The sequence below is a fragment of the Tupaia chinensis genome, unplaced genomic scaffold (assembly GCF_000334495.1).
Source record: "Tupaia chinensis unplaced genomic scaffold, TupChi_1.0 Scaffold000094_1, whole genome shotgun sequence".
Taxonomy (NCBI): Eukaryota; Metazoa; Chordata; class Mammalia; order Scandentia; family Tupaiidae; genus Tupaia; species Tupaia belangeri.
The window spans coordinates 3,047,863-3,057,244 of NW_006159556.1; the positions used below are offsets into that span (position 1 = coordinate 3,047,863).

Genomic DNA, 9,382 nt, shown 5'->3' on the forward strand with positions numbered 1-9,382 from the left:
GTAGGGAATTTCCAAACAGGCAAAGCAGAACTCAAAAGCATAAAAATGACTTGCATTCTAAAAATGCAGGTTTCTTTTTCTTTTAAAAGTTTATTTTGATTTGTGATAGCACATAAGCACACACAAGCGGTGAAGAGGGAGAGAGAGAGAAAGAGCGAGAACAACACCCTCCACAGGGTCTCACCATGCCGCAATGCCCTCCCGACCCTCCAGCTCCTCAGGATCCTGGGTAGCATCCTCAGTTTGCTCCTGAACATCCCACCAGGCTGGACCCTGGTCTCATTTTTGTTTTGGATTCTTCACAATACTATTCTCTCTCTTCTACTGTAAAAACTAAGGGTGGGAGTGATGTAGGCGTGTCAGAGGCCTGAGGGACATGGATGGACTGAGGCGGATTGCTGCTGGCATGAGGACTTTGTAGGGTGGTGGTCTGAGGTGGACCTGGCTCTGCTTCACTTGAAAAAGTTTTAAAAACCCTAAGCCAGTCATCTGTGTCTAAACATCAGACATACTGGTCTTTGTGTCTTTCAAGCCACAGTATGAAAGCATAATCTGAAACGTAGGGCTTTTGTGTTTTTAGTTTTTTAGGGCATGTGCGCTCCCCCAAAAGAGAGAGAGACAAAGGGAAAGGGAGAAGTCACCCTCCAGGGGGAAGGCCATACTGCAGTCATTCTTCCTTCTCCTTGGGATTTGGGGCATGTATGAACACTCACCTGACGTGTTTTTCAAGCCTCCTGTGGACAACGCATCGGCCCCGTGGGACCCAATACCTTAACCTGCACTCCCCTGCTGGCCCTTAGGTAGATTATTATACTCCACTAGAAATAAGCATACAAGGATTAGACTTCTAAATGTATTGCTGGAAATTATGCACATGGTCATTTAAAAAAGGACTGTTCCAAATATAGTTTTTTAGTTATAACTGTGATTTTGCCGTGTGGGTGTTGTAGGTATGGTGTAAGTTACATTAAAATAAAGCACACTAGTCATACTGTTTGCTTTTCTTTATAACTTACCTTTCTCATGTGTGTTGCCAGCCTATATGTCAACATTCATTGGGTGAGATAGTTTTAAATTGTGCTATTTTTTTCAGAAGTATAAATTCTTTTTTTTTAATTTTTATTTATTCATAAATTTATTTTAATTTGATCAGAGAGAGAGAGAGAGAGAGGGAGGGGACCAGCAGTTAGCATAATGGCTGTGTCGCTGGACTCCCACAGTCGATCGCGGTTCGTGTCCCAGACTTGGTGGCTTAAAACTCACGCCGGGCACGTGTGCGTGCGTGCCCAAGATCCCGAGAGGAGAATGGAGGAGAAGGGATTGCGGTGTGGCCATCCCCCCTGGGGGGTGATTTCTCGCTTTCTATCTCTCTGCCTCTGTCTGTCTGGCGAGTGCACACGCCCTATAGCAAAAAAACTCTTAAAAAAAAAAAAGGAGTTAGAAAGCCAACAGGTACAGGACTCAAACCACGGTCGGCCATGTGTGAGTGTCCAGTGCCTTAACAACCATTCCACCTGTTGGTCCCCAGAAGTATAAATTCTTTTTTTTTTTTCTGGAAAAAAATACATTTTGGAAGGATCCCTTTTGATTATTTGTACTCTTGTGATGTAAACTTTTCTCAAATTCCAACATTAAAAAAAATTACTTTAAAGAATCATTAGGACATAATCTAAAAAAGAAAAATGTTTAAGAGGAAATTTAATTTTTAAAAGGATCTTGGCAGAGAATGAGAAGGCTGATATTAATTCTTCAGTATCAGAAAGGACATTTCATTTTCTTTCCAAGAACGGGCATCGATTTAATTTCATGGTTATATAGTAGCAAAATGCTTTCAGGCCAGGGAGAGTTAAAATTTAACATGAAACAGTTAAACATCAATGCATTTCTATTTTCCTTTAGTACCTCAATGGTTTTCATACACCCATGTCCGAAAAAAGTGACAAGGGCTTTTCGTTGGGGTACATTTTACTGTATTTATTAGATCCACTTGTATTGTGACTTAAGCAGAAATAAGTCACGTCCTTAGCAGGTGAACAAAACATTACGTTGGCTGCCAGTGGATTCTGGCATCAGGATGAGACCTATTGATCTCTGGCGGCACCCAGTGGTTGTCAGATGGTTGAAATGGCCCCTCCGTACTTATATGTAGTGTTGTGGGCTGTGAAGTCATGGAGTTCTTCCACCTCCAAGAACGACTCACCGCCATTGGAGTCCAGTACAGAACTGAGCAACCCAGTGTGTGCCCATTAACTTCAATTCTGCCAAAGTGCTCTTGTGTTTGTGTGCGGCATTGCTTACCAAGGTACTACTTGGCTGTATAGTGCCTCCTGTGGTGAGTTGATGTAATTGCTGCTTTGACTGTCAGGAGTGTTTGTGAACTGACAGCTGCCTATCTCAGTGTTCAAAATATCATTCTAATAAAAGACAGCCATTAAACAGATTTTTAAAAAAGAGTCCATCTTTGGGACCAGCAGTTAGCGTAATGGCTATTCGCTGGATTCCCATGTAGTTGACCACGGTTCATGTCCCGGACCCGGTGGCTTAAACTCATGCCAGGCATGTGTGTGTGCGTGCCCAAGATCCCGAGAGGAGAATGGAGGAGAAGGGATTGCAGCGTGGCCATCCTCCCTGGGGGGTGATTTCTCGCTTTCTGTCTCTCTGTCTCTGTCTGTCTGGCGAGCGCACGCGCCCTATAGCAAAAACCTCTCAAAAAAAAAAGTCCATCTTTTTAAAATTACTTTTACTTAATTTTATTTATCCGTATTAGTACTTTTCATCTTGCTACAAGGCAAGTGCACTCACCAGAGAGAGACACGCACATAGAGACAGACAGAGGAGGAGAGGGAAAGTGAGAAAGTAAGCCAGCAGGTCCAGGACTCAAACTGTGGTAGGCCACGTGAGCGTCCAGCGCCTCAACCACCATGCGACCCACTGGCCCCTTAAACAGTTTTAAAAATCCACCTGTTTATTTGGCATCCAGAAGGACTCCAACATTTATTATGTAAACAATCTTGTCAATAATATAAAAGAGTAACGTAGGGAACCAGCAGTTAGCGTAATGGCTATGTTTTTGGACTCCCACGTAGTCTACCACAGTTCGAGTCCCGGATCTGCTGGCTTAAAACTCACGCCGGGCGCATGTGCGTACGTGCCCAAGATCCCGAGAGGAGAATGGAGGAGAAGGGATTGCGGCGTGGCCATCCCCCTCTGGGGGTTGATTTCTCGCTTTTTGTCTCTATGCCTCTCTCTGTCTGTCTGGCGAGCGCATGCGCCCTATTGTGAAAACATCTCAAAAAAAAAAAAAAGAGTAATGTAATTCAACGAATAGTTGAGAATTTCCCTTACTAGCCAAATTATGGCTATTTCCAAATCTTGGGGGGAGATACACTCTTCCCTATTCAGATCTTTTTGCTCTGATCTGAGCAATATTTCTCTCTTTAATCTCCCTCTTCCACCCTTGATGGTGCATCAGAGGGTATCACAATGGTTTCTACAATGCTTTGCCCCAGTTTGTTTTTGTGATTTATTTTATTGCAGCATTTTCATACAAAAAGTTAAAACTCAGTGTTCGGACCAGCAGTTGGTATAATGGCTATGCCGCTGGACTCGCATGTAGTTGACCATGGTTCGAGTCCCACCCAGACCTGGTGGCTTAAACTCACACCAGGCATGTGTGTGTGCCCAAGATCCCGAGAGGAGAATGGAGGAGAAGGGATTGCGGTGTGGCCATCCCCCCTGGGGGGTGATTTCTCGCTTTCTGTCTCTCTGTCTCTGTGTCTTTCTGGAGAGCACACGTGCCCTATAGCAAAAACCTCTCCCCAAAACAAAAAACAAACAAAAAACCCCGATGTTTACAAGTGATGTCATAGAACAACTCAATATTGTGCATTTAGCATGAGGTTTTGGTTCTTTTCTTTTTAAATAATTTTTTAGTATAGGGCACATGTGCTCACTTAACAGAGAGACAGAGAGGGAAGGTGAGTAAGCACCCCCCATGGAGAATGGTCACACCACAATCCCTGCTCCGTTTCTCCCTCCTTTCAGGATTTTGGGCACACACTCTGCAAGTCCAGCATTTTTCTCAAGCTACCAGGTCTGGGACCCAAACTACACGGTTGGCCACGTGGAACTCAGCCGCCTTAATTAACACACCATGAGCTGAGCCCCGCCTCATATTTAAAATCTTACCCAATTTGTTCTAGTAAGTTACACAGGCAAAGATGAGAAGTCCGACTGGTGCTCGAGGTAAGAGCAAGGACACTGTTGTAAGACACAAATCTAAGAGTCCTTAGGTCCCGCCAAGTTCTTTACATAGGCATAGCCCCTGATGCTAGATCCGTCTTAAGAATCAAATGGGGGGGGAGACCAACAGAAGGCATGGTGATTAAGGTGCTGGACATTCTCACATGGCCAAGCATGGTTCTAGTCCTGGACCTGGTGGCTTGCTTTCTCACTTCCTCTCTCTGTCTCTCTCTCTCTGGTCAAAATAAAATAAATGGATGAATAAGTAAATAAATAATTCTAAAAAAATAAAATAAAATGTGGGGGCCCACAGGTGAGGTTGAGGCGCTGGACTCCTACATGGCCGACCGCAGTTCAAGTCCAAAACCTGGTGGCATGCTTTCTCACTTTCTCTTTCTCTTTCTCTGTCTCCCTCTGGTCAAATTAAAATAATAATAATAACAAATACAATTAAATAAATAATTCTTTAAAAAGAACATCATTCCAGGCATGTGTGCATGTGGTTTCTACAATGGGTTGCTCCCAGTTTCTGTTTTTGTGATTTATTTTACTGCAGGAAGAGAATGGAGGAGAAGAGAATGCGGAGTGGCCATCCTGCCTGGAGGGAGATTTCTCACTTTCCATATCTCCAGGGAGCACATGTGCTCTATGGCAAGAATTTTTTTTAAAAAAAAGAATGAAAATGAACAATTGCATAAATGCCCATTTTTTTTGCAGCCAAAATAAACTTGTACTTTAATTCCATTTTCCTCCACTAAGTTTTTGAAGTCCTCTCATACGGTCGGCAAAATGAGAAACCAAAACAACTGTATCCCCTGACTGGCCCCAGCTTTTTCTGGAACAGCGTGTTGCTCAGGCCAGCCTGGAGCTTGTGATCCTCCTGCCTCGCTTGCTTGAGTCTCTGGAATTCCCAGTGCCCACCACCGTGGCAGCCTTTAGGTCGGACCGGAAATTGAACCTGGGCCTCCCACAGGGTCCCAGCTTGTGGAGCCAAGCATGTTAACAGTAGGAGCCACTTTGGTTGGGCTCTCTTTCTTTCCTTTTTAAAACTGTTTTCTAGGAGCCACCAGGTGGTGTAGTGGCTAAGGGCACTGGACTCGATATGGCCAACAGTGGTTTGAGTCTGGACCTGGTGGCTTGCTTTCTCACTTTCCCCCTCTCTGGTCAAATTTAAATAAATTAATAAATAAAATAATTAATTGTTAATTTTTTTTTTCTATTAGGTATATGAGCTTGCTGGGTAGAGAGGGGGAAAGTAAGAAAGCACCCCATGGGGAAGATGACCACGTGGCAATCCCTTCTCCATTCTCCTCTTGGGATATTGGGCATGCATGCACATGCACCTAGTGTGTTTTTCAAGCCTCTGGGTCCAGGACTCAAACTACGTAGCTGGCCATGCAGGACCCAGCTGCCTGAACTTCCATCCCACCGGCTGGCCCAATAAATGGAATTTAATACCTGGAATATTTTTAAAATTTAAATTTCATAAGGTAAATATTGAGTGCCTAATCTGTCCTAGCTGCTCTACAACAGGAAAAAAAAAAACCAGATTGTGACTTGTGATTAACAGGTAGCTAGTAATGAGCAGTGGCCCTAAGAAAATAGCAGAAGGACATGTGTCACATTCATCACAACTTACCAGGAGTTACAACCATGAAAACGCCTTCTTCCCAGCCAGCTCCTGGCGCCAGGAAGGTGCGGCAAATCTCATTTTTTTTCCTTGTACCTGAGGAAGACACGTAGGAATGATTGTAAATTTCCCTCTTATCATTCCTCATAGATACAAAAAGACCCAAGCAGACATTTTGGTCAATGTCTTGCTTCCCACTGGGGAGATAAACTAATTGGGCAGTTCATCCTAATAAAGATGCTATCATCGGGGCTCATACTGGGCATGTGCAGTTACGTATTCAAATTCCTCAAATTTTTCACCTGTGAGAGAACTGCGCAAGGGCAGGGAGAAGCCCAGTGATTCAAAAAAGAACACGGATAGTGTGACAGACCTCCCACTGTTAAATATTCATTATCACCTCCGGTAATAAAAATGACACCCAAACCAGTTCCAAACCCAGTTGCTACCTAGCAACCTGCCCACCCAAAGTTCTTTTGGGTATACGTCTTTTCTAAAGTATTTCTTTCCTATTAAATTTTCTTTTCTACTTACTTTTATTGTGGTTGTAGCATTATCTTGCGCCTAGGGACAGGTCTCTCATTTTAGTGATGTGGGCCCAAAGAACCAAGGATTTTACACAATGCAACTCAGCACTCTCCCATCCTGTGACAGACTTAAACATGCAGGTGTTTACAGCAAGGCATATTTAGTAATACGCCATTGTGTAGCTCTCGAAATGAACGAGATGACTGTAAGGAAGGGATTATGAATGTTATTTGGGAGTTGGGAGGACTCCGATTTATAAACTTATCAAGGCCAGTAAAGAGTAGAATTAGAAATTCTCAGTAAATGTTAAATTTTTTTCATGTGATACTTAGCACGCTTTCGGACTATAAAGAGTCTAGTTGATATCGTTTACACTGCCTATTACACGCTCAGTGTAGAAGAAGTTAACACTAGAAGAGTAGCATGTTCTGCGTGTGGCTGCTCTCTGCTAAGTCCCTGGGGGGACCTTTGCCGTGAAACCAAACTCCTTCCTGCTTTGGTTTTGTTTGCTTCCTTTTCAAATCCGTGTCATCTTCCTGCTTGTACTTTTTTGGCTTTTTTTGCTAGAAGGCCCAGCCTACAAAAAGGGGACCCCCATGATGTCAGGGCCAGCAAAAGACAGGAAGTTTACACAGAGCCCACCCACTGCCAGAATTGGCTTGGATCCTTTTGTTTCCAAGATAAAGTTGCTGTTTGCACTGAAGAGTCTGTCATCAGGACTCTGTTGCATAAAGAGAAAGATATAAAAAGATCTGTGACATGTGACTCTCCTCCTTTTCCCATCCGCTGTGCCAGAAAAGGATCCCAAGCTGATTGGCGGCATTAGGCTGTCAGCTTGAATCCCAGTGATCAAGAGAGAAATGTGGGTAATGACCTGCTAATGATGGAGAAAAAAGGAACTCTCCAGGAAGTATGACAGCTGTTAATCTCCCCTCGACATGTTCTCAAGGCTGGTTTATTGGGAAACCCTCAGCTCTCTCGGGAGCTGCAACAGTGACTTTGGGGGCTGGTAAGTTTCCTCTCTGATTCTCCGGACCAGAGAGCTGGCTGGAGGGGAAGCTCCCAGATCGATTGTTATTTGGTTAGTGGGCACGGATCTGGGCGAAGCCTGTGTAAGAGAGCCACAAGTTGTAGAAATCGTGCTATCGCCGCTGCCTCTGTCCTCCTCTGTCCTGACGTCTGGGCTGCTTTCTTCTGGCATCACACATCATATCTGAGGTGAGTCATTTGTTCCTCTTTGTCAGATCTTCATACTGAGTTTAAAAAAAAAAAAAAACTTTATTCTTCTTCTGTGTGTGCTTTAACAAATATGCAACTTGAACTAGTACTTATGTTTTATTTATTTATTTATTTATTTTGGAGAGGTTTTTGCTATAGGGCGCAGGCGCTTGCCAGAAAGAGACAGACAGAAAGTGAGAAATCACCCCGGGGGGATGGCCACGCTGCAATCCCTTCTCCTCCATTCTCCTCTCGGGATTTTGGGCATGTACGCACACACACCCAGCGTGAGTTTAAGCCACGGGGTTCGAGACTCCAACCGCGGTCAACTACAAGGGAGTCCAGCGACATAGCCATTTTGCCAACTACTGGTCCCGTTTCTGGTAGTTTTTGTTAGTTTATTTTAATTCGCCAGAGGGCATGTATCACCCCAGAGAGATATAGAAAGAGACAGAGAGAGAAGGTAAGTGAGAAGACACCCTTCATGAGGAATGGTAACGCAGGGTTGCCACCATCTCCTCCTGCTCTTGGGATTCTGGGCATGCGCACATGCCCTGAGTGTTTCTCAAGCTCCAGGGTCCATGACGTGAACCCTGGGGAGCCTTGTGGGGTCCAGCTCTGTCAAGCACCAGCCAAGGGCTGCATTTCTGGAGAGTCTGCATTTGTAAGTACCTTCAGATGACACGGTGCTGTGGTCTGTGGGTTAAACTGGCTAGGCCGTTTGCTTTTGGGAAGAAGTCGTGGGACCCGGCTCACACAGGTTTATGCCGATCCCTGAGAAGAAAGCCGGAGAGTCCCCAGCCTGTCATACGAACGGATGTTTGTCTCTAAGTTTGGGGTTTCTGTTAAACAGTTCGTATACGTGGTGAGCCAGGTCACCTCAACTGAGAAAGGATGTTCGACCTCTCTAATTACTAAAAGGCCGCTTTGACCAAAGCCAGAAATCTTTCTGCAACTTTAGGACGAACTGTCTACATCTTCCTCAGCTACTGTGGCTGGAGGTCATGGTATACATTTCAGCTTCAGTTCATGCCTGCTGGCCCCGCCAGGTAGCATGCACTGGCAGACACTTTTCCTCAGCAGGCTGAGATAACCTGAAAGGCCCAGGTTCGATCCCCAGCTCGCTCTAAAAGCCAGGCTGGCATGGGGGTGTGCACCGGTAAATCCCAGCTCCTCGGGAAATGGGCCAGAGAATTGTGAGTTGTTACCAGCAGGGGGCATAGTAAGACCCTTTTGGAAAGAGCTGAGCCTGGTGGCGTACACGTGGAGTCCCAGCTACTTGCAAGGCTGAGTCAGGAGGATGGGACATAACAAGACCTTGTGTCCACCCCCAGCCCCCAGATGCAGGTTGAAGAGTCAGTTCTGGGGTTCACAGCACAGCACGGTGTCTGTGGTGAACACTGATGTATTCTAGGCCTGGCCGTGGCAGCACAGGCACTGGGGTGCCTCTGGACAGCACTGGTACCGTGTGAGGCCCCGGCTTTGGATCCTGGGCTGACCTGAACATAGTGGGCACGTCTGTGGGTCCCTGTAGTCTGGCTGACAGGAAGCCCGTGGGAAGTCACAATGTGGATCATGGTGTGGTGAAACCCTGTCAAGGGCACCTGTTTCTCTCTCTCTGTCTCTTTCTGTCACGAAATAAACTTTTTTTTTTTTTTTGGAGAGATTTTCACTGTAGGGCGCGTGCGCTCGCCAGACAGACAGAGAGAGACATAGAGACAGAAAGCGAGAAATCACCCCCCAGGGGGGATGGTCACGCCGCAA

The 9,382-nt window shown here is 45.3% G+C and overlaps 1 protein-coding gene across 1 annotated transcript in view; it reads left to right on the forward strand.

The window, feature by feature from the left end:
• Nucleotides 1–7,239: 7,239 nt before the first annotated feature.
• The window catches only part of ABCG2 (ATP binding cassette subfamily G member 2 (JR blood group)), a 96,950-nt gene continuing 94,807 nt past the window's right edge, over nucleotides 7,240–9,382 (forward strand). The window contains exon 1 of the mRNA XM_027769860.1: nucleotides 7,240–7,618. The gene's annotated coding sequence lies outside the window, so the exon portion shown is untranslated. The remainder of the gene's footprint in view (nucleotides 7,619–9,382) is intronic.